We start from the raw sequence: 23,450 nt of genomic DNA on the forward strand, positions 1-23,450 counted from the left end.
AAGGTGGCTAGATATGTGAATGGCCTTAGGATGGACATTCAAGATGAGATAAGTATACTGTCTCCTAAAATAATAGAGGAAGCTTATCATATGGTACTGAAAGATGAATAAAAACTCGTGAGGAAGAAGTCTGCCAAAGGGAGAGGTACTTTTCGAGGAATGGGAAGTCAAGGTGGTATAGGAAGATCTACAACACCTAAAGATGGAGCTAGCAGCAACTCAACCGAGCATGGTGATGCAAGTGGCAGAGGGAGTTTTACTAGAGGAAGAGGAGGCAGAGGAAGAGGAAGAAAAGTAAGATGTTACATATGTAACAAACTAGGACACAGAGCTTTTGAGTGCCCAAAGAATGCAGGAACAAGACAGAGGAATGCAATTGTTGCTCAAGTTGAGGGAGAAGCAACAGTACCAGCAGTGGCAGAATAAGAAAATATACCAAAGAGAGGAGAATATTTGGTAATTAATAAAGTTTTGCTCAATCCAGCAAAGGAGATAGTTGAACCGTCACAAAGAAAGACTTTGTTCAGAACAATGTGTAAGGTTCAAGGGAAATGATATTAGATGATCATTGATAGTGGAAACACTGATAATTTGGTCTCTACAGAAGTGGTGGAGAAATTGAAGTTGAAGACAATGAAACAGCCAACACCTTAAAAGGTGTCATGGTTACAAAAGGGACATTAGCTGTTAGTGAATGAACAGTGTGAAGTAGAGTTGCAGTTGGGAAAATATAAGGACAAAATTGTATGTGATGTGATGCCAATGGATGTGTGTCACATATTTCTTGGAAGACCTTGGTAATATGATAGAGGAGCTATGCATGATGGGAAAAGAAACACCTGCAAGTTTGGTAAATATGGTGTCAATCATACATTGCTACCTATGAAAGAAGAAGATGCATCAGGAAAGCAGACTGATCCAAAAACTCTGTTATTAGGAGGAAAGGAATACTTGCAGCAGATCGAAGAGAATGAGGTAAATTTTTCTGTAATTTGCAAGCCCAAGGTAATAATGACTTCCACTAAAGTTTCTGATTTACCCAATGAAATTCAATAAATGTTGGACAACTATTGTGATATCATTGTTGATGATTTACCTAATGAGTTGCCACCCATTAGAAGAATCATCCATCATATAGATTTGATTCCTGGAGCAAAACTACCTAACAAAGCAGCTTACATAATGACTCCTATAGAAAATGAATAGGTTAGAAAGCAAGTGGAGGAACTGCTTGACAAAGGGTTGACCAGAGAAATCTTGAGTCCTTGTGCAGTACCAATAGTGTTAAGTCGAAAGAAAAATTGAGGCTGGAGAATGTTACATATTCAAGAGCCATCAATAAAATCACAATCAGGTATAGATTTCCTTTACCTAGGATTGAATATTTAATGTATTGCTTCAGTGGGGCAAATTATTTTTCAAAACTAGATCTTAAAAGTGGGTATCATCAGATGAGGATAAGAGAAGGGGATGAGTGGAAAACTGCCTTTAAGACAAATGAGGGATTGTATGAGTGGAGAGTAATGTATTTTGGGTTTTCAAATGCACCAAGTACGTTTATGAGACTCATGAATGAAGCTCTTAAAGAGTTTATTGGTAAATTTGTAATAGTATATCTTGACGATAGATTAGTTTATAGCAGGTCTAAGGAGGAGCATGTGAGACATCTGAATTATGTCTTACAAAGGCTACAACAAGAGAAAATATTGTTGAATTTGAAGAAGTGTTCATTCATGAAAGAAGAGCTAGTGTACTTGGGTTTTGTTATTTCTACTGAAGGACTGAAGATGGATCCAGAGAAGATCAAGGCAATCATGGAGTGGCCTTCACCTAAAAGTGTCTTTGAGGTAAGACGTTTTCATGGCCTTGCTAGTTTTTATAGAAAATTCGTAAATAATTTTAGTAAGATCAATGCACCTATTATTGAGACCATAAAGAAGGATAAATAGCCATTTAGATGGAATGCTGAAGTAGAAAAGAATTTTCAACTGTTGAAGAAGGAAATCACTAAAAATCCTATTTTGGTTCTACCTGAATTTAGTAAGCCTTACCAAGTAAAGTGTGATGCCAGCGGAGAAGCAATTGGAGGTGTTTTAAGTCAGGAAGACAGACCTATAGCTTATTTTAGTGAAAAGTTGAATGACTCCAAAAAGAAGTATTTTTATTATGATAAGGAGTTCTACGCAGTTGTACAGTCATTGAAGAAGTGGAGGCATTATCTAATGTCAAAGGAATTCATAATTTATTCAGATAACCATGTGCTACAGTATATTATGCAGCAGCCAAAGCTTAGCTAGAAACATGCTAAATGGGTAGAGTATCTCAAGGTTTCCATTTTTGTTTTGAAACATATAAATGGCCAATCAAATAAAGTTGCAGATGCCTTAAGTAGGAGAAATGTATTACTTCAAGAAAGCCAAATTCAAGTATTAGGTTTTGATTTTCTTAAAGAATTATATGAGACAGATCCAGATTTTAAAGAGGCATTTGAAACTTGTAAGAATCCTATTTTGATGGATAGGAGTAAATGGTTGGATTATTTATTACAAGATGGAATGTTGTTTAAGAGAAATCAATTGTGCATACCAAACTGTTCTATGAAAGAGAACTTAATCAAAGAAAAACATAGTGGAGGACTTGTAGGAAATTTTGGTATAGAGAAAACTTTTGAACAGTTGAACAAATTTTATTTCTAGCCAAAACTGATATCTGATGTGGAAAAGTATGTGAGAACTTGTAAAATCTGTCAATATGCAAACAGAAGAAGCCAAAACACAGGTTTGTATGTTCCATTACCAATTCCTGATAGGCCTTGGGATATGGTAAGTATGGATTTTGTTTTGGGCTTACCAAAGACTCAAAGGGGTAATGATTCAATTTTTGTTGTAGTGGACAGATTTTCAAAAATGGCACATTTTATTCCATGTTATAAAACTATTGATGCTACACACATTGCTAATTTATTTTTCAAGGAGATAGTAAGATTGCATGGGTTGCCTAAGAGTATTGTCTCAGATAGAGATTCCAAGTTTGTTGGACATTTTTGGAGGACATTATGGAAGAATTTGGGAACTAAACTAAGTTTCAGTTCTACCTATCATCCACAAACTGATGGACAGATTGAAGTTTTGAACAAGAATTTGGGCAATCTTTTAAGAAGTCTTACTGTAGAACATCCAAAACAATGGGATCAAGTGTTAGCACAAGCTAAATATGCATATAATGACTCACCTAGCAGGAGTACAGGAAAAATTCCATTCCATATTGTCTATGGAATGCATCCAAGAGGAGTATCTGAGTTGAGGAACTTGGGAAGAGATGAGATGAGAAGTGCAGAGGGTGAAGATTTTGCTTCAGAAATGCAAGAAATACATGAACAAGTGAAACAGTAGCTGCAGAATAGCAACATCAAGTACAAGACCAAAGCAGACAGGAGAAGAAAAGAGGTAAACTTTGAAGTTGGAGATTCGGTTTTAACACACCTCAGAAAGGAAATATTTCCAAAGAGGGAGTATAATAAATTAAAGTTCAAGAAAATTGGACCATCCAGAGTATTAACGAAGTTTTCTACAAATGCATATGAGATTGAATTACCCCCTGATGTTGGAATATCTCCAATTTTCAATGTTGCTGACCTATACAAGTATGAAGGTGAAACTGCAAATGATACAACACAAGATCAAGAGACATAAGAGATTGACTGGGTAAAACAGTTACCTACAGCAAAAGAGTTATAGCCAGAAAAGATTTTGGACAAGAAAGTATTCAAGAAGACTAGAGGATAGGAGTTCTTTCAGTATTTGGTAAAATGGAAGGATCAACCAACTGCTGAAGCTACTTGGGTAACAAAAAGCACACTACAAAAGCTCGACAGTTCTGTAGAAGAGCTCATGGACGGGAGCCCATGAAGAAATTTGTCCTCAGGAGTATGATGCAAGAGCATGAGACTTGGAGGGAAAAGCTTCAAATTTATTCAAAAAATACAAAAATATCTACAAGCAAAGGAGTGGGATCCTTTAGCCATCAATTTCCATGTTTTTCTAGTTTAGCCTAGAGATAGAATCTAGGAATAAATCATGATGTAATAAATGCTAAATAGTTAAACTATAGTGGAGGTTCTCGAGGAGATGTCCTCGGTGAACAGATAAGATTAGTTAGGCATAAGTGGAGGTTCTCGAGGAGCATGTCTCACAGAACTGGTAGTTGTATTAAATTAAGCCCTAGTTTAGGACCTGGTTGTTAACACGAACCAGTATAAACGTAATTTGAATGCTGTTATAATGGGATTTTTGACCACTTGCTATTATAGCATATTTTCTGAAGGGAAGAGATGATTTTTCTCTATGTATTGGTCGATCCCGGAGGCATGGTAACCTATGAAAATACTTTATGTGCATCTGAATTGTATTTTCCTATTAACTAGTATTTATGCATGTATTGGTTTTGGTCCTTTTCTTCTGAGCCTATTAATGGTGATTCGGTTTTTTTTTCCTATTAATACTTGATTTAAACCTGTTGGTGTGGTTTTCCCTTATATCGGCACGCCCTGTTTCCCTTATAAGAATTGTTGAGTTCCGCAAGCAGAAACTCTATGTTACACTAGAAAATTGAGAAAAGACTTAGCCGGAATGAAGTTCTGGACTTGAAATCTTAATATATCTAGCCTATGCCCATATTTGGTCTAAAAGCATTATCGTGTCGCAGAACCATAGTGGAGTGGGGAAGACCTTTGGAATCGCTGAAGTCCGAAGCTCCGACAGCTTGGACCCGAAATAATCTAGAGGAGGGTGGATAAGTTGTCGGGTCTGCGAGGCTTATCGCATTGTAAGACTGGAGTGGGAGGAGCCTAGCATTGGAGCATTGGAATTGATGATAGCGATTGCCGAGAGCTCACGTGTTATCACATTGGGGAAGGGCTATCAGAAGGGATGGTAGTTAAAGCGCCGATAGTGTATATGCGTATAACGCATCCCTTAGAAAAATTGCACCGATAGTGTGTCTCTGTATATTAATGATTTCCCTTGTAAAAACCTGTCGATAGTGTATTTCATGCACAGTTGTGCAAATGACACCCCAAAAAGCTTGCCAATAGTGTATTTTGTAATTTCTATGGAATTACAGTCCCGATAGTGGAAAAGAAGCTTTATTGTGAAATTTGTTCCTGCTAACAAGGGTTGGGGTGATTTAGAGAGAAAGCGTGGTGATTTTAGGGGAAAAGGGAAACTAATGAACAGTCTATCTAGAAATAGATGACTAATACTCCAATGCAGGAAGAAGAAGGAAATCCACTAGAATTAGAGGAAATTATATCAAGTTTTGTTCATTTGTCTATATCACCTGCACCCAGGCCACCATGATGGAGTCATGAGGTTTAGTATCTTCCGAGAACTTGTTCAAAATGAGGTTAAACCTCTGATTGAAATATTTAACCTTTTCTTTCTGGTCCATCTTGAGACTGCCCAACTCCTTTAGAAACATGGCAGGGGTCTTCTCTTCAGCAAACATTTCAAGAAAGATCCTTTTTAACACCCCCCAATTTTCGATGGAGTTTGGAGGAAGGTTGTAGTACCATACAACTACTCTACCATCCAAGGTACATAGAAATATTCTACATGCAACATCATCATAATGTACCTCGAGTGTCTACAGATGTCAGTAGAATTTGTCTAACTGATCTCCTGCCTTCACTGTCTTTTCAAGGTCATATTTCATTAATAGCTTCTCTGCGTGTCTTGACATCTTCTATAGGACACCCGAAAGTGCCAATGGGCCCTGAGTCATCCATTCCAGATTTTTTTCTGTCATGTTGTCCTCTTCATCATCCTCCTCCTCCTCTTCTGAATTTGATGATTCTTCCTCTAAATTTGTTGGTTCTTCTTCCTCTTCTCCTCCTCCTTCGTTTCCTTCCCCTCCGCCTCCTCCACTAGAACTTGAGCCTGAGAGTAACAGGTTGTCTTCTTCTTCCTTTCAAAAGAGCGGGGATTCCTCTTCTTTCTCCACAGCTTCTGCCAGCTCCTCAAGAGTGGCGAAGATCACTTCTTCAATAGATGAAACTACTACTCCTATGGGGGTAGTCTTTTGCTTCTTTTGAGAATATGGAAGAGTGTACACTCTCGGAATTAGTCCAACAACTTTTGCAAATTAACGGGTGATGGGACGAGTAAATTAGATTTTATGATACAATATTTCACTTTCAGGTCTGAGAGTTGATAAATTACCAGCTTAATAATTTCTTGTATGGGAGAGGGAGTGAATATTATTGCCTTGCCCAGATAATGGGTGAGTGGGGCCAGTGGGACAATCAGCCATAAATTACTAGCGGCCCTCCTTCTAACACCATAAATGTTGACAGTGCTGGATCCACTAACATTCAGGGATCTCCCTGGTATGAAGTCCCAAATAGACCTCACACCATTTGGTGTAGGAGTCCCATCTAGTATGATGGCCCATTTTCCATTTACTTAGAGATTTTCCTTAGCTCTTATGGTTCAGCACATGAGAGTGTTACACTGGTATCTTAAAAAAGCGAGGTGTGTGTGCCTGGTGAGTCCATAATGTAACTGCGTCTAAGTTCTCTTAATGAAAAAGGGGGAGAGTAAAGTGAGCCTCTAAGTTAGAAGTAATAATACCACCCAGGAAGAGACACACATGAACCAAGAAGGTATGTCCAGCATTCAGCGGAATAGTCCACAGCAGATGCCACAGTCATTAAAATTGAAGTACAAGGGAAGACATGTCCACCATCCAGCAGAGTAGTCCACAATGCATGTGACAATCGTTATAACCAGTAAATAAGGGAGGTATGTATAATATCCCATGAAGTAGTCCATAAGGATGAGACAACAATGGTAACAAGATAAGTACTAAAACAACCGAAATAGTTCAACTATCTTAGTACATGTGAAACAAACATGAATTACAAATGCTGAAAGAATAGTCTTACAAACATCTACAAAACATGCATGAAAACGTGTTGGCCTTAATAGGCTTTTGTATTAAGAAAAATTTCCAAGACACATATGTACATCATACATCACTAGCCCCAGTAGTGGGGCATTAGAGCCACTCCTTGCTCCTCAAATAACTGACTGAAAACTATCAATGCTTCATGGGAGGAGCCAAGGTGAAACATGTGTGCTCATACAATGGGAGGGGTATATATAACCAAGGGTGATGATTGACCCTTGTGACTTTTGGACTACCCTCATGACTGTTCAACTTCCTATGACTTTTCAACTAACATGAATATTCATATTCATGTGTGTCCATTGGACTTTCACTTTACATTACATTCGATTTACAATAGATATGGGCCATAGTAGTGATGTGGCCTTTTCCATTTCATGACATAACTTGACATGACACTGCTAACACAAGCTGGCATGTTGTGGTGGCAATGTCAAGCTATTTTTGGTGCTGAGTGATGGGTGTGTTCTTGGATGTGCTTTCTTTTCTCCTCTACATAGCTTGATCTTGCGAGGTCTTCAATGATATTTGGTCTTGAAATGTAGTTGCATGCATGCATTCCCTTTGATTTCTCTTAATGAGCTTCTTTCACCCATCCAGCTGCAAGTGAGTCTTCTAGAATGTATGCTTCTTCCTCATATCCTTCATCATCTCATCGTGATCTAATAGTGTACCTATTCCTGCAATTCACTCATGACGAGATGAAATCAAATCCAAATCCTCCTAGTATAATATGATGCATTGTTATCCATGGACTAGGCCTAGGACAGATGAGAGGTTGGGAAGAGGGCCCAGAAACCACGCATTGCGTATTTACAAGTGATAGGGAGGGGGATTGTTCATTGAGGCTGCACAAAATGCAGTTTAGGCTTGACTGAGGAACTCCAAAGAACAGGCTTCGGTGCTGGGAAGCATTGCACATAGGCCACTATGAGGTAGGATTGCGTAGTTGAGATGATGAGTGATAACTGCAATGTGAGACCCTAGGAGGTAGGTCTGTGTAATTTTCTTAGGGAAGGCAGGACTGGGTAGAATAGGGACCAAAGAAGATAGACTTGTGCAGTTTATGGGATAAGTGAGTCTTGACCGAGGGAGGACACTAGAAGGACATCTTTGTTCAATTCTGGGAGGTAAAGCAGGCTTAGGTATCTATGCATTGTGGGGCTCCAACAGATAGGGAGAAGGCTTGATGACTGATATTTTGAAATGTGTAGTTCATGTCGGGCTTCAGGAAGCTTCTTCGCAATTTTGGGAAGGAAGGTAGGTTGTTTAACTCTAATGTTGAGCAATGCAACTACCCTGGCAATAGTCTTTGTGCACTACATGGTTCCAAGAAGCAAAGCAACATCACTGAAGGCTAATATTGTGCAATGTAACTCAGTCAAGGTCCAGTGAGGGAGATTTGTCTGGTCGGAAGGATTTTCAACAAAATGGATAAGTATGGGAGGCAAGTGAACTTGTGAGGAACTCGACATTGTGATCACACACTTGGAATACTTTTATGACACGATGACATTGACGACCGGAATAGCAAGACAAAGCATTACCCTCTGTGAGACTGTCTAGACCTAAAAGTGGCAAGTGTGACACTTGAGATAGGGAAGATTGTGATGACACTTGTGTGACAGTGCTTAAAACTTTTTTTATGAGTGTGGCTGATGTTTACATAGCTACAACAACTCAAACACACAAAGAAAAACCTTTGAAATTACCAGAATAGAACCACAAGAATGATAAAGCAATCAACATTCCAAAAGACAACAGTTGGTCAATCAAGCAAAAGGGGTGAAAAGACTCTAAGGGAGCTCACAGAATGAGCTCAAGTGTTTGAAACCATAAAGGAAAAACCAAGGAAGGCTTCGAAATTTGAGTGCAAACCAAAATTTTGGAGGGTGTTGGAACCACTACAATAGACCATTAATATATATGGTTGTCTTCTCTATGGACTCTTTTGCATATCCAACCCTAATTTTCACCTTATAGAATTCTTTTGTGTACTCCCTCATATTCATCAATTTCTTCTTGAGATTTTGCATCTTCCTAAATAAAGTGAGTTGATAATCATTTGGAAAGAGCTTGCCTCTAAGCTTCATGACCATTCTATCCTAACCCTTAATTTTTTCCTTCATATTCCTTCTCGTTTCATCCTGTGCACCATTCCACTATAAATTTGCATGTCCCTTCAATTTGGTGATAAGAAATTTAACCTTCTTTTCCTCATCTATCTCCTTGTATTCGAAGAACTTATCCGTCTTAATGATCTAGTCTATGAGATCCTTTGGATTCATGCTTCCAGTGTAAGAAGATAGACTAGGCTTTGTCTTTGTGGTAGATCCTAGAACTACCTTAAATATTCTAGATTCTACAGACTCTTCAAGTTCTTCTTCCTCTAGAGACTCTTCTTCTTCCTTGCTTACATCTCTAGCTTTAGGTACACTTTGTTTGCTATTTTTAATTGTTGCCATTCGTTCTTCTAATCATTGCACAACTCACATCACCTCAACATTGAGTACATGCCTTTTTCCTCTCTAGCCCCCTCTGACACCTTGTCCAACTCTATGTGCCACGATCAACTATTTTTTCCTCAAGAAAGTGTAGGATCTACTCCAATACCAATTAGTGCATGAATTAACTTTTAATTTTCTATGTCAGCAAGCTTTAACACTTTAAGCCCCACATTTTTCAAATCTAGAACCATCACGACCAAGATTTATTCAAATATAGCGACCGGATCCAACAGTGTTGTAAGTTATCAAAAGGAGGAGGGCTTACCTTTAATAAAACTATTGGGTTGAAGCTTTTTACAAAAACAACCAAGACCAAGCTTTATGTGTTAACGCACAAGATTTACAATAATTACATCTTCTTTTGATATTATGAAATATTCATGCTTTAACATGAGTGAGTTTTTTGTGTCTTCATCTTAGCAATAATGAAGACCTTTAATCAAGAAAAATCCTTTCCATAACACCACATGAAATCAAATACAAGCGTTTTCACATGAGTGCATTTTTGTGTCTTCATTTTTAACAATGATGAAGGCCTTTGATAAAGAAAGTTTGTGGTATTATCATTTTAATATTGTTTAAAAAAAAGTAAAGAAAGTTTGTGTTATTACCATTATAAAATTTATTTTTAAAATTAAATAGATTTATTATGAAAATTGAAGGCAAAAGTTAGAGTTTATGCAAAGAGAATTTACAAATGAGCTTCAAAGGTTTGGTTGTTTTTCTTATTTGAGATGCAATGGGTTTTTTAAGTTCGAATGTCATATTATAAAAATAGAGAGAGTGAGAGAGAGATTACACACACATCACAAAACCACTCTCCTCTTACTTTACTGATAACAACAATTACACACACACACACATATGTGTTATAATTCACTAACTTCGACAAATCTAAATCCTAAGAAAGTGGATCTACGACTCAGGAAGACACAAATACAACTCATACACATTGGAAACAACAAATTCTAGATTGATGCATCCAAAATCACAATGAAAACCTATAAATCACATGACTCATGACACATGAGATGGGAGCAGTAGTTCCAACACCCTCCCTTAGTTCTTAAATGTATTAAATATTGAAAACACACATTACAACAATAAATGAATCTTTGTCACATTTGTCTGATGTGGTCATCACTAGCACTCATATCCACTCTTAAATCTCATGGTTTCCGCTCTTTTCTTCACCACACTTTCGAGATTCCCACTTGATCCATTTAAGACATAACTTCTTTAGACCATTGTTGACGTATTTTTTAGATTTGATGCTTCCCAACCTCCCAGAGCGCAATGGGTCGGTCTCGATATTAAACCATCCTATGAAATTGTCACCATATGTTGAATCCAAAACCCTTCGCAACCTTCATTAGTTATCTAGGATAGAATTATGGGTATAGTATCTCTTCAGTAGATAATTCTGTAACTTGACCTTGTATAAAATAACTCATATTGACAATCATGGAGCACGATGGATCCCACCAACTTCACCTTATTAAGAACAACCTATAACTAACGCTCCCAGAGCATGATGGGTCACATTAGTTTGCTTAATAGTTGGCATATTCTTTGTGGTTCTGCATCGTTTGATTTTTTCATAATATGATAGCATACTACTACTTAATAAAACCGCACCATAAAAGCTTCAACCAACACCTTCTTTTTTTTTTTTCTTTAAAAACAAATAGGCCACAAACTTATATGAATATTACCCTTTACATAGACGTTCACACTAAGACACATAGACCGTCACACTAAGACACTATTAGACAGCTAAGTACCCTTTACATACACGGTGTTCTAAAAAAATGGTCGGATCCCACTATTAAAAAATGTTCCATACCTATGACATAAAGTTATTGTGAATTGTATGAGAAATCAATGATCTGATGCTCCATATCCCTACTCTAAATGATGGAAATACCCGTATTTATGCCAACCGTATGGGAAATCAATGATATGAACAAGAAATCCTCCCACGTAAATGGTACCATGTGTGATTTTCAAGGCCACCACCATAATGCCCCAGGCTACAACTCTAGGTCTAACTAAGAGAAGAAATAAAACATCAAGGAAAAATTTCATACGTTGCTTCTTCTCAACAAATATGGCCTAGATCAATCCTTAATTGATTGAAATGGTCTATGTTTACGCGATTTCACATCCCACGCTCAGTCGAGAAGGGTAGCATGTCAATGCCATAATCATTTTCATTATAGATGACCACGAATTTTCTCCAGTTGTAGTATTCAACCAACATTGCATTGACGTCGACCTAGACAATGTAGATAGGAGGAAAATGGATGAAATATGGGTAGCAATGGACAGATAACAAGGGATTCGTTATACGGAATGATATCATTGCACCTGTGAAGTAGTGCACGGATCTCGAATTTCCCTCATATCTTGATCATGGCACCTCCAGACCTCATGCTGGAAATAAACTTCAATGACGATTATAATATTGATAGATCAACATGTTTCACATTGCAGGAGGTAGAGAGAATAAATCTCTTAACGTTCTATTAAGACTCAATTTAAAGTAATTTATTCAAACAATTATGGTTACATCTCTATCACAACACACTATTGAAATTAACTACAAAAAACAATTTGGATCTACATAGCTAATAGATCTACACACACAACATGAAAGTCACACGCTAAACTAATCTAATTACAGAGAATCAATCCTCAAAGTTGTCTCATCTTCTTTGCGGTCCCTAGAGGGAGTCAAGCAAAAACTTGCTCTAATACCGTATTAGAAAAATAGAGAGAGTGAGAGAAATATTACGCACACAACACAAAACCACTCCCCTCTTCCTTTATTGATCACAACAATTACATATATATAGGTTATAATTTACTAACTTCGACAAATATAGATCCTAAGAAAGTGGATGTACGACTGGGTAGACACAACTACAACTTATACACATGGGAAACAACAAATTCTGGATTGACACCTCTCAACTCACAATGACAGCCTATAAATCACATGACACATGACATGGAATAATTACTTTGAACATGCACAAGGAATTTTATATTCATTTTTAACTCCAACCATAATTCGAACTATTGTAAATGATGGGCCTTTTGTTTATGTTATTTCTTTTTCTTAATTAAACATAGGATATTTATATTGACATGTTTTGTTTTTTAAAATGGTTTTAAGGTGGCATTGTTAGCCAAATGAATATTAAATATGTTAGTTGGATCATTGAATTATAAAATTTCAAAGTGCATATTATTCTTTAGGTTAAAGAATGAAATTATCATCACTCCAGATTCATTTTAATTCTAGATCTAGATCGTCCACGGGGTCTTGGATAGATGATGATCAAGTGCTCTATTAAGGAACTCCTTGATGTAAAATCACCGATTCAATTCCCCACCCTGGGGTGATATATTGGACATGCTGAGGATGTAGTCCCACTAAGCTTACAATAACAAAATTCTATATCTAGATCAAATCTCTTGAGGTGAAAACCTCTTTTAAAGTGAAAAGAGATTTTATCCCCCTAGGTGCTTGGTAGATTTGGAGTTAAGATGGATCTAGGTTGGTTGTAATAAAAAAATCCATTCTCTTTCCCCATAAATTTTCCCAAATGAATTTTCCACACAAATTTTAGGTTGGCTATAATAAAAAATCCATTCCCTTTCCCCAAAGATTTTCCCAAATGAATTTTCCACACAAATTCTAGGTTGGCTGTAATAAAAACTCCATTCTCTTTCCCCATAAATTTTCCCAAATGAATTTTCCACACAAATGCTGTGTTCAATTTATGAGATAATTATTTCCATTTTTTTTTCTTCTTATCTCTTTTTTCAACATTCCTGTATATTATTTTCATTTTTCTCTTTTTAAATTATTAACAATATCATTTGTTTATGTTTTTTATAAAGTTGTTCAAGTTCTTTCAACTTGGTCAATATAAAAGGATCTTTTGCTAATTTTTTCCTATTATTAAAGTAAAAGGAGTTCATGCATTGATTAGGTTAAAGTTTTAATTGGGTAATTTATTGGGCCTATCTTTTATTAACTACATCAGTATAAATCTATTTTATTCACTAATCTTCCATGAACTGAGAGATCAAATCTCTTGAAAAACAAACCCCCTTTGGAGTGAAAAACATCAAAAACTGTTTGCACCTCAAGAGCTTTTATCTCTCGTGGTTAAGATATATATATATATATATATATACAGAGAGAGAGAGAGAGAGAGAGAGAGAGAGAGAGAGAGAGAGCTTTTCATTGTTTAAAACTGCATAAATAGATACAATGCCTTGAAAGTGATCTATGCAAATATTGGTGGCCACCCTCCTATTCTACTTGGACCCCCAACACTGTTTCTTTCAGTTTTTCAGTTTCCTTAATTGTAGCACAATTTACTATTTTTAGTAGTTTTCTGAGTCCTGAACTTCTGGAGCTGTTTTGAGGCCCTAAATGATGTTTTTAGGGAAAACAGAAAAGTCCCAAACAAGAATCATGTTTTTTTTCAGCCTACTCTTTGAGGTCTTCAAAACAAGGTATTATGATAGCCAAACAGAGTTCGTATGCCAAAGTTACGACCCCAAGAAATTGATGTACCAATTTACCGAAACAGGGCCCACAGTTTTAGCACTTCATCTCCTAGGGTTAGGTTTCTGGATGTTTAGGGTTTTCTATTGTTTCTCAATAATAAATAGGCCTTGGAGCCTCATTGTAACACATTTCAAAGGCATGTAGCTGCAACATCTCTTCTTATAGATAAGCTACCATGGCCCGAGCTAGTCTTATTTCCATTCTATTTGTAAGAATATTTCAGTATTTGATATTAATGAAATGAAGTGTTATTTCTACTGCATATTTGTATTTATGGTTATATGTGTAATTTATTACATTGAAGTTTAAATTCAGATCAGTGGTATAAGAGTGGTCTACTCTTTCTCTATTTTTTTTGCATGTCCCCAACAACTTTGGTATATAAGGAGTTAGGGCTTGAACTGGTCGAACCTTTTTAGGACCATCCTCACAAATCTCGATGGCCTCCCATGGGGGGCAGAAAAGAAAGGCGAGGGAGCGGGAGATGCTTTCAAAATATTGCTCGAAGAATCCCTCGAGTTACAGAAGAATGCGATGATGGACAACTTTTCCCAGATCCTTCAGCGGCTACCCATGGGTGACGCATCTACTTCTAGCAACTACTCTAGAAGCACCACACCCTTTAAGGTACAAGTTAACTTTGACATTCCCATATTTGAGGGTCAGATAGATGCAAACGCAGTAGATAAATGGTTAAATCTGTTACAAGGATATTTTTATGTTCATGATTTTTCCATCCAGGAAAAGATTATTTTTGCTCTTCTCAAAGCTACCCCCCACGTCAAGGACTAGTGGGAAACCTACTGTGAGCAAAAGGATGAAAGTACACCCTCACTATTTTCGGCCACACCCACTTGGGATCCATTCCGAGACACCATCAAGGAACAATACTACCCTGTTAGGAGCTATGAGGATAAATACATAAAGTGGACCACACTGCGATAGGGAAGCAACCAAGACGTGCCAAATTTTACCAATGTGTTTCATACCCTTCACAAGAAGTTGGGTATCAAGGATTTATAGAAGCATTTGGTACTCAAATACTACGACTACCTAAACAGGTACATCCAGGATGAGATGGAGTTCCTAGACATCTCCTCTCTCGGAACAACGTACCGATACGCTGTGAAGATTGAGAAGAAGCTTAAATAGAAAAAGAGAGACTTTGGATTTGCGAATCCGAAGCAAGGGCAAGGTGCCCCCAAACCACAGAGAAAAGGACAAGGCCAAGGCGGGGAAACCTCGGAGAACCTATCAAATCCGCAAGAAAAGAAAAACACCATGAAGACAAAGAAGGACATAAGAAAGTGGTGTTAGTTCCATAAGAGCTCCACTCACAACAACAATTGAGTGTCAGATAAGGTAGTCACTGGTGGCCGAGCTGAAGGCTTATGAGTCGAATGCATGTTCCAACTTTGAGTCAGAAACCAACAAGGTGAATGACAAAGGGAAGCAGATCATTGATGTGAAGCCCAATGCCACTATGGCCACCACCAAGATCCAAAAGATTAAGCCTGAAGATCAAGAAGAGTGGGAGTGCCTATTCCACTCATATATGTGGGTGAAGCTTTCTCCATTGCAGTTCATTGTCGACAGGGGGAGCCAAAAGAACCTCATTTCAGTAGAGTTCATGAAGTGGTTTGGCCTACTGACTACAACACTTCCACAACCATATACCATTGGGTGGCTTCACCAAGCATGATATCTTTGCGTCAACCAACAGTGTCACCTTCCATACAACATCAAGCCCTTCATGGATGAGGTACTGTGTGATGTGGCTCCTCTTGAAGTTTGTGATGTATTATTAAGACAACCATACTTATGGAAGAAACATGTTGTAAATGAGTCTATACCTTGCTCTATTATTATTTCTTTGGGTACTAAGTTATGCAAAATACCGGAGGTAGCCCCACCTACCGTTATCTCTTTGATCTCTGCTAAGAAATGCAGTAAGGTCATATCCCAGACTAGGAAATTTGTTTTTTTCTAATCCACTCTCAAAATAAGGGGAAGGTTGTAGCCACATCCATGGCCCCTAGGAAGGTTTCCTCCAAGCAGCAAAAGTAGGTGGATACAGTCATGGAAGAATACAGGCACATCTTCTCCTCTCCCACAGGGGTACCCTTGCATTGTCAAGTCAAGCATTCAATCGATCTGACTCCTGTAGCACCTCTACCCAACAGGCCGACATATCGTTGCTCCATTATGGAAAATGAACAGATCAAGAGGAAAATCTAGGAGTTTCTGTAGAAAGGGCACATCCGAACAAGTTCCTTGCCTTCTAGGAGCACGATTGTACTTGTACAAAAGAAGGATGGGACCTTGAGGCTTTGCATTGGTTATCTGGAACTAAACAAAATCACTGTCAGTAACAAGTATCCAATCCCATGAATTGATTACCTACTAGAACAACTTAAGGGAGACAAGTATTTCACCAAGTTCAATCTAATGTCTAGTTATCACCAAGTTCCAATAGAAGCCACAGATATATGGAAGATCGTATTTAAATCCAATGAAGGCCTTTTTGAATGGTTAGTTATGCCCTTCGAGTTGAAAATTCCCCTACTACTTTTATGAGGCTAATGGATGACATCTTGCAGCCCTTCACCAATGCATTTGTGGTGGTTTATCTGGATGACATCCTCATCTTTAGCAAGAGTGGGGAAGAACACTTGCAACACATTTAGCAAGTCCTTTAAATCCTTCGGCAGCAGAAATTGTGTGCCAACTTAGATAAATGCACCTTTGGCATATGCAAGGTCCAATACTTGGTTTACATCATAGATGAGTGTGGCGTGCATGTGGACCTGACCAAGATCCAAGTCATTCGGGATTGGCCAGCCCCGACCACTCTAACGGAGCTTTGCAGATTTTTGGGCCTTGAAAATTTCTATCAGAGGTTCTTGTTGGGATTCTCCCATATCACTTGGAATTTGAGTTAGATTAATAAGGTCGCGACGAAAGAAAATTTTTCCTGATCCGAGTCCCAACAGAAGGAATTCGTGAGTTGAAGTACTGCCTCTGCTTTACACCGGTACTCACACTATCAAACCTACAACAACCATTTGAAATTGAGAGATACACCTCAGACTATGCTATTGGTACATTCCTCACTCAACATGGGCATCTAGTGGCCTATCATAGTGAGACACTTTCTGATACAATTTGGAAGTACCCGACCTATGATAAAGATATATATTCCATCGTGCAGTCTTGCTGACAATGGAAGAACTATATTCTGGAGAAGGAGATGGTCATCCGCACTAAGCACCAACCTCTTTAGTTTATACATACATAAGGGAAGTTGCAGAATGATCGCCATCAAAAGTGGTCTACATGTGTGCAACAATTCCACTTGAACATTAAATAAAAAAGGGCAACACCAATCATGTTGCAGACTACCTCAGCAGGCCCCCAATTGCAGCATTGACTATTGTTCTCAACTCTTGTGGTCACGAGACCTTTGGATGGCCGAAAATATACAAAAATGATCCAGAGTTCGCCTCGACATACCAAATTCTAATAGCTGGCAAGAATGTTCCTGATTTCCACCTCTAGGACGCATTATTACACTACATGGGCCACCTTTGTGTTCCTTCAAGCGAGCATGCCAAAACGATTTGGGAGGCGCACTATAGTCAGGTCATGGGACACTTTGGTGTGGAGAAAATTGTGGTTGTACTACATAAATAATTTTATTGTCCCAAACTCCAACTGGATTTTGGGAAATATATCAGATCCTGCACTGCCTGCACCATCGCTAAGCCAACCATCAAGAAGAAAGGCTTGTACACTCCTCTACCTATTCTCAGCCAACAATGGGAATCCATCTCCATGGACTATATGTCTGGCCTCCTTTCTACCAATCATGGTAATGATTGTGTATTTGTGGTTGTGGACAGATTTTCTAAGATGGCTACATTGGCAGCCTGTAAGAAGAGTATCACAATAGAGGACACTGCCAAACTCTTCTTTGAATGAGTATGGGTACATTTTTGGATCCCACAGACCATTATATCATATCAGGATAGTAGGGTCCTGAGCACATTTTGGTCAAGCCTCTGGACACTATTGGACACCAAGCTCACCAAATTGAATGTCTTGCATCCCCAGACTGATGGCTAGATGAAAGTCATCAATAGGATGATAGTGCACATACTCTCCATGTACAACTCCAAGCATCCTAGAACCTGGGATGAGAGTCTTCCATATGTGAAACATAGTTAAAATATATCTCTCCATAGCTCAACTGGTCATAATCCATTTCAAGTGGGTCTAGTATTTAAACCATTATGCCTAATTGATGTTGCCATGCCTCATGCGACTATGCCAATAGAATCCACACATGTATTGTCCAAGAATGATAAAGCGACTAGATTTATTGAATGCATCCAACACACCTACTAGTAGGTTCATGAGATCCTAGAGAAGTCAAATGCCAAGTACAAGAACCGACATGATCAACATAGGATGCGACACAAGTTTCAAGTGGGCGATAAATTCTAGCTAAATTTGCAGAAAGAACGCCTTACCGGGGGCCATCAGAAGCTCAGATTACTCTGATATGGTCCTTACACCATTACCAAGGTTGTGGGAGACAATGATTTTGAGCTTAGCATTCCCCCATTTCTTGGCATGCACCCAATGTTCAATGTGAATCGCCTTCAACCATACTTCCCACCATTATTGGACACATTAGACATTTCAAAATAGCTCACACTAACAGAGTTAAACCCAGACTACATGGAACAAGCCACAACTAATCGAATTATGGTCACACGGGTCAAGAACACTCGCCAGCGAAAGATCCAACTATATCAGGTTGTCAATGATGGCCAACTCCCGCATCAAGGAAAATGGCTCACAAGGGACCAAGTTCAACAGAAGTTTCCCCATCTCATGGAGGCACTTAATGCAATGGGGACCATTGCTTCCTAAGGGGGAGGACTAATCCAAATGGATATTTGTTGCCACCCTAATATTCCACTTGGACCCCCAACATTGTCTCTTTCCATGTTTTCGTTTCCTTAATTGTAGCACAATTTACTATTTTTGGCAGTTTTTTGGGTCCTAAACTTTCAGAGTTGTTTTGAGGCCCTAAACGAAATTTTTAGGGAAAACGGAGAGACCAGAAAAGGATTAAATAAAGGCTTCAATTATTTCCATCCTACTAATTGAGATCTTCAAAACAAGGTATTATGATAGCCAAACAGAGATCATATGCCAAAGTTACGACCCCGAGAAATTAATATACCAATTTACCCAAACGGGGCCCACAGTTTTGGCGCTTCATCTCTTAGGGTCAGGTTTCTGGATGTTTAGGGTTTTCCATTGTTTCTCAATAATAAATATGCCTTGGATCCTCATTGTAACACAGTTTAGAGGCATGTAGCCACCACATCTCTTCTAAGAGATAAACTACCATCACTTGAGCTAGTCTTATTTCCACTCTGTTTGTAAGCATATTTCAATATTCGATATTAATGAAATGAAGTGTTATTTCTTCTGCGTATTTGTATTTATGGTTATATCAATAATTTTTTTCATTCAGGTTTAAATTAGGATCAGAAAGTCTCTTTGGACACTTGATTATGTAGGCTAGTTTGAAATTTCAACAAATCATTGCTACTAAATTGACCTTTAAATATAGGTTTAAATTTTCCAAAATGTGTAGTAAGACTACTTAATGTTTTATAATGTTTTGACCAGAATAATTTTTTAAATTTCTTTATATAACATATGCATATATGCATAAATAACATTGAAATATTTAATGTAATATGGGCATTAAAATATTTTATTTATGTTGCATATTGTCCATGTTAACATGTTTTTTTTTAATTAATATAAGTTTAGATACATATTAATATTACTTAACCTTGCATAGTGAAACATTTAATTTATGACCATTATTATTGTTATTATTTAAATGTTACATATCATTTTTTGGGTCGAGAGCTCTACAACCCATGAAGGAGATTTTGTAACACGACGTATATGTCAGCTAATATATGTATATGCTAGAAATGTTGTGTTGTGCGTAGCATTACTTTAATAATCATAATAATAATAATAATTCTTTCATTGAGATGAGATCCAATGCCTATAGTATGCTAGAAATGTGTAACGTAAAGTAATGTAAACATTTTAACCTTGGTGGAAATAAAATAAAAATAATGAAATAATGAAATAAAAATAACTTTATAAAAAATAAATAAATAAAAAAGACCCATGGTATTGACACATTGTTTTAAGAATCCATGGTATTGTCCCATGGTATTCATGTGGAATATAACTAGCCTAGATCCATATTAGTTTGATGTTCTATTTAGATACATAATTAGCTATAGAAAATGATGGCATTGAATCCATATAGCATTTAAAGGTAAAACTTTTAACATTTTAACTCAATGCAAATAAAATAAAAATAACAAAATAATGAAATAAAAATAACTTTATAATTATTAAATAAATAAAAAATACCCATGGTATTGACACATTGTTTTAAGAATCCATGGTATTGTCCCATGGTATTCACGTGGAATATAACTAGCCTAGATCCATATTAGTTTGATGTTCTATTTAGATACATAATTAGCTATAGAAAATGATGGCACTGAATCCATATAGCCTGTAAAGGTAAAACTTTTTTGATATGTTCAAAGGTAGGGGAAATATTAGGAAAAATGTAATAATTACATTTTATCTAATATTTTTTCCTACCCTCATCCACTTTTTACTAGGTTATATGGGTAAAATATAATATTATAATATTACAGTTTACCCAATTATTCCCCTCAACTCGTCCACATCTTATTGTAATTTTTATTTATATTTGAAGTTTGAAAGTAAACAAACTCAACTATAAAATTAGAGGGATGAGGGGAAATATTGAGTAAAATGTAATATTTAGGTTGAGGTGTGACTGGAAATATTAGGTAAAATGTAAAATAATACATTTTAATTAGTGTTTCCCTAGGCCTCGCCACTTTTTATTGTGTGGGGATGGTAAAAAATATTGTAATATTACATTTTATCAAAGATTCTGTCTCACCAAATTCATTTTTTATTAAAAGAATTATTTATGTTTGAGGTTCATAAGTAAACTTAACTCCTATGTAAACATTTTATCCTAGTATGGTAGAGATGTCGTAATCTTTAACATTTTGACTTGGTAAAAATAAAATAGAAAACATAAAGTTAATAATTACATTTATATTTATAAATTATAATTAATTATAATTAATAATTAAACCAACCTAGATCCAGCTTAACTCTCTTCTGAGATACAAACCTCTTTTACAATGAAAAGAGATTTAAAAGAGATCTAGAGTTAAGATGGATCTAGGCTAGTATATTAACAATTCAATAAATTACATATCTTCATTTATTAGGAAGTAACCCATTTTTATTATTATTATTTCTTCTTTATGCCCACTGAAATATTTTCTTATGGTATATATGTGTGCGTGTGAAGTTTGCATTGAAATATAGTACATAACATGGATATCTAAAGGAAGATATAAGTTTTTTTAATCACTTGATCTCTTTAAATGTTTAACTTAAAAATATTTTATTTATGGCTCTCAGAGTGAAAGTGAAATATGTGTGTACCATGTCTCCTTCGTACTTGATTGTAATAGGAATTACCACATCTCATTATGAGCTATAATATTCACAACAAATTGCACGAGCATAGAGAGAGTGAAATTATTGATTTTTTGAAATCTTTTTAATTAAAACTAACTAAATATGTATGTCCATTTATATTTTTGATATAGCCTAAATTATTTAATTACAATATATTTAATTTTTATTTTTAAAGGAACATGTGCAAACTATGCATTAAGCACCTATGGAATCACACATCACCCTCATACTGGGCTGTAGAATATGCCTTTAGACGCAACAACACATGTAATTTCACCAATGTTTTCCTTTTTTTATTAGATGAAAAAAATAGTAGGACCATGTATATGTTGAAATGCCCCTGTTTTATCTACTACCTGGTTTAAAGCTTTCTCAACAAGTGATATATTTATTGTAAACAATAGAACCTACAAGTCATAGTACACAAAAAAAACCCATCAACAATGTTAATAATTGGGACTATATATGTGTCTTATAATGATTCTAGAGACGAAACTCCTTATTTTGAGGTGGTCCCAATAGTTTCTCTCCTTATTAGGCCTTCCCTCAAACTTCAAGAGTCGCAATCAGATGCCAAGTTCACCTTCCATGCCACATAAACTATATTTTTCAATGACTCTGCTACATGGGCAACTCTTCATCTTGGATGGAAACAAAGGCGTAGTCTTCCTATTTCCTCTTCCCAAATCATGAATAGCATTGGCTTGCATCGAAAGTAACTTTCCTAGGATTTACTCTGGGGTTGAATTTCAGCAGGCTTCTCTGTGATAAGTTGTTTGTATTGGAAGGGTTGTAATTGCCACCCGATGTGCCCCCTCCAGAGTGAGGTGGTCGACACACATTTCAATATGTTTGGTCTTTTTAAGTTTACAATTCAAACTATCACCTTCAGCTTAGTTTTATTCATTTCTTTACAGATGGAACTACTCACATCCATGGTCAATTCCTAGGGGACCGAGTTACCAACCTAAGGTGTGGTTTGATAAGAACCACCCTATCCAACCCCAAAGTGACACCTCTGCCTCTCTTTTTCACTCCCTCACAAACATGCACAGGCAATGAGCCAAGGTAAGATGAGGCACTTCCTAGTATTAAGACTGAGGCTACTTCATAGCCCAAACTCAGGTCAAAAGTTCAACAACACACTCTAGGGAATTGAATCCCCATCTAATACAAGAAGAGATCACTCAAATTGAGTAGGAGATCTCCAATGAGAGACACAAGATTACAAAAATTGAGGTGCTTGTTGAGGTTGCTAATTGGGTACCCAATGTTGGCCACACATGAGATAGACACAATCAATATGTGTATATGATGTATATCTACTATATATCAAATTCCTCCTTGGAAAAGTCATGGTAGACCATAATGGGCTCCAAAATTATGTCATTCTATCCCACTAATTACCCAGATTAGATAAAATCAAGGTTGACCTTTCAGTATTAATCCATCAAATGATTCATCTACAACAATAGTGTTTGTATAGAGTCTAGAAAGCTACTAGTAGGCAACCATGATATTACTTCTCTAGGTGTTAAAGAGTGGGATTGGAATTCCAAATGGGTTTGTTTTCTAGTGGTTTCTAATGGAGTAATGATTACATTAATGAAACTATTCAATATGTAATACAACTTACTAGTACTTCACCAACATACCAAACCCACTTCGTTGCAATATTACTATAAATAAAACCAGTTAAACAAAATCAGGTTTAAGGGATTTCATTGTAATTCTAA

The sequence above is a fragment of the Pinus tabuliformis genome, chromosome 5_2, assembly GCF_031772625.1.
Source record: "Pinus tabuliformis cultivar Carrire ecotype Pingquan chromosome 5_2, CPIR1, whole genome shotgun sequence".
Lineage (NCBI taxonomy): Eukaryota > Viridiplantae > Streptophyta > Pinopsida > Pinales > Pinaceae > Pinus > Pinus tabuliformis.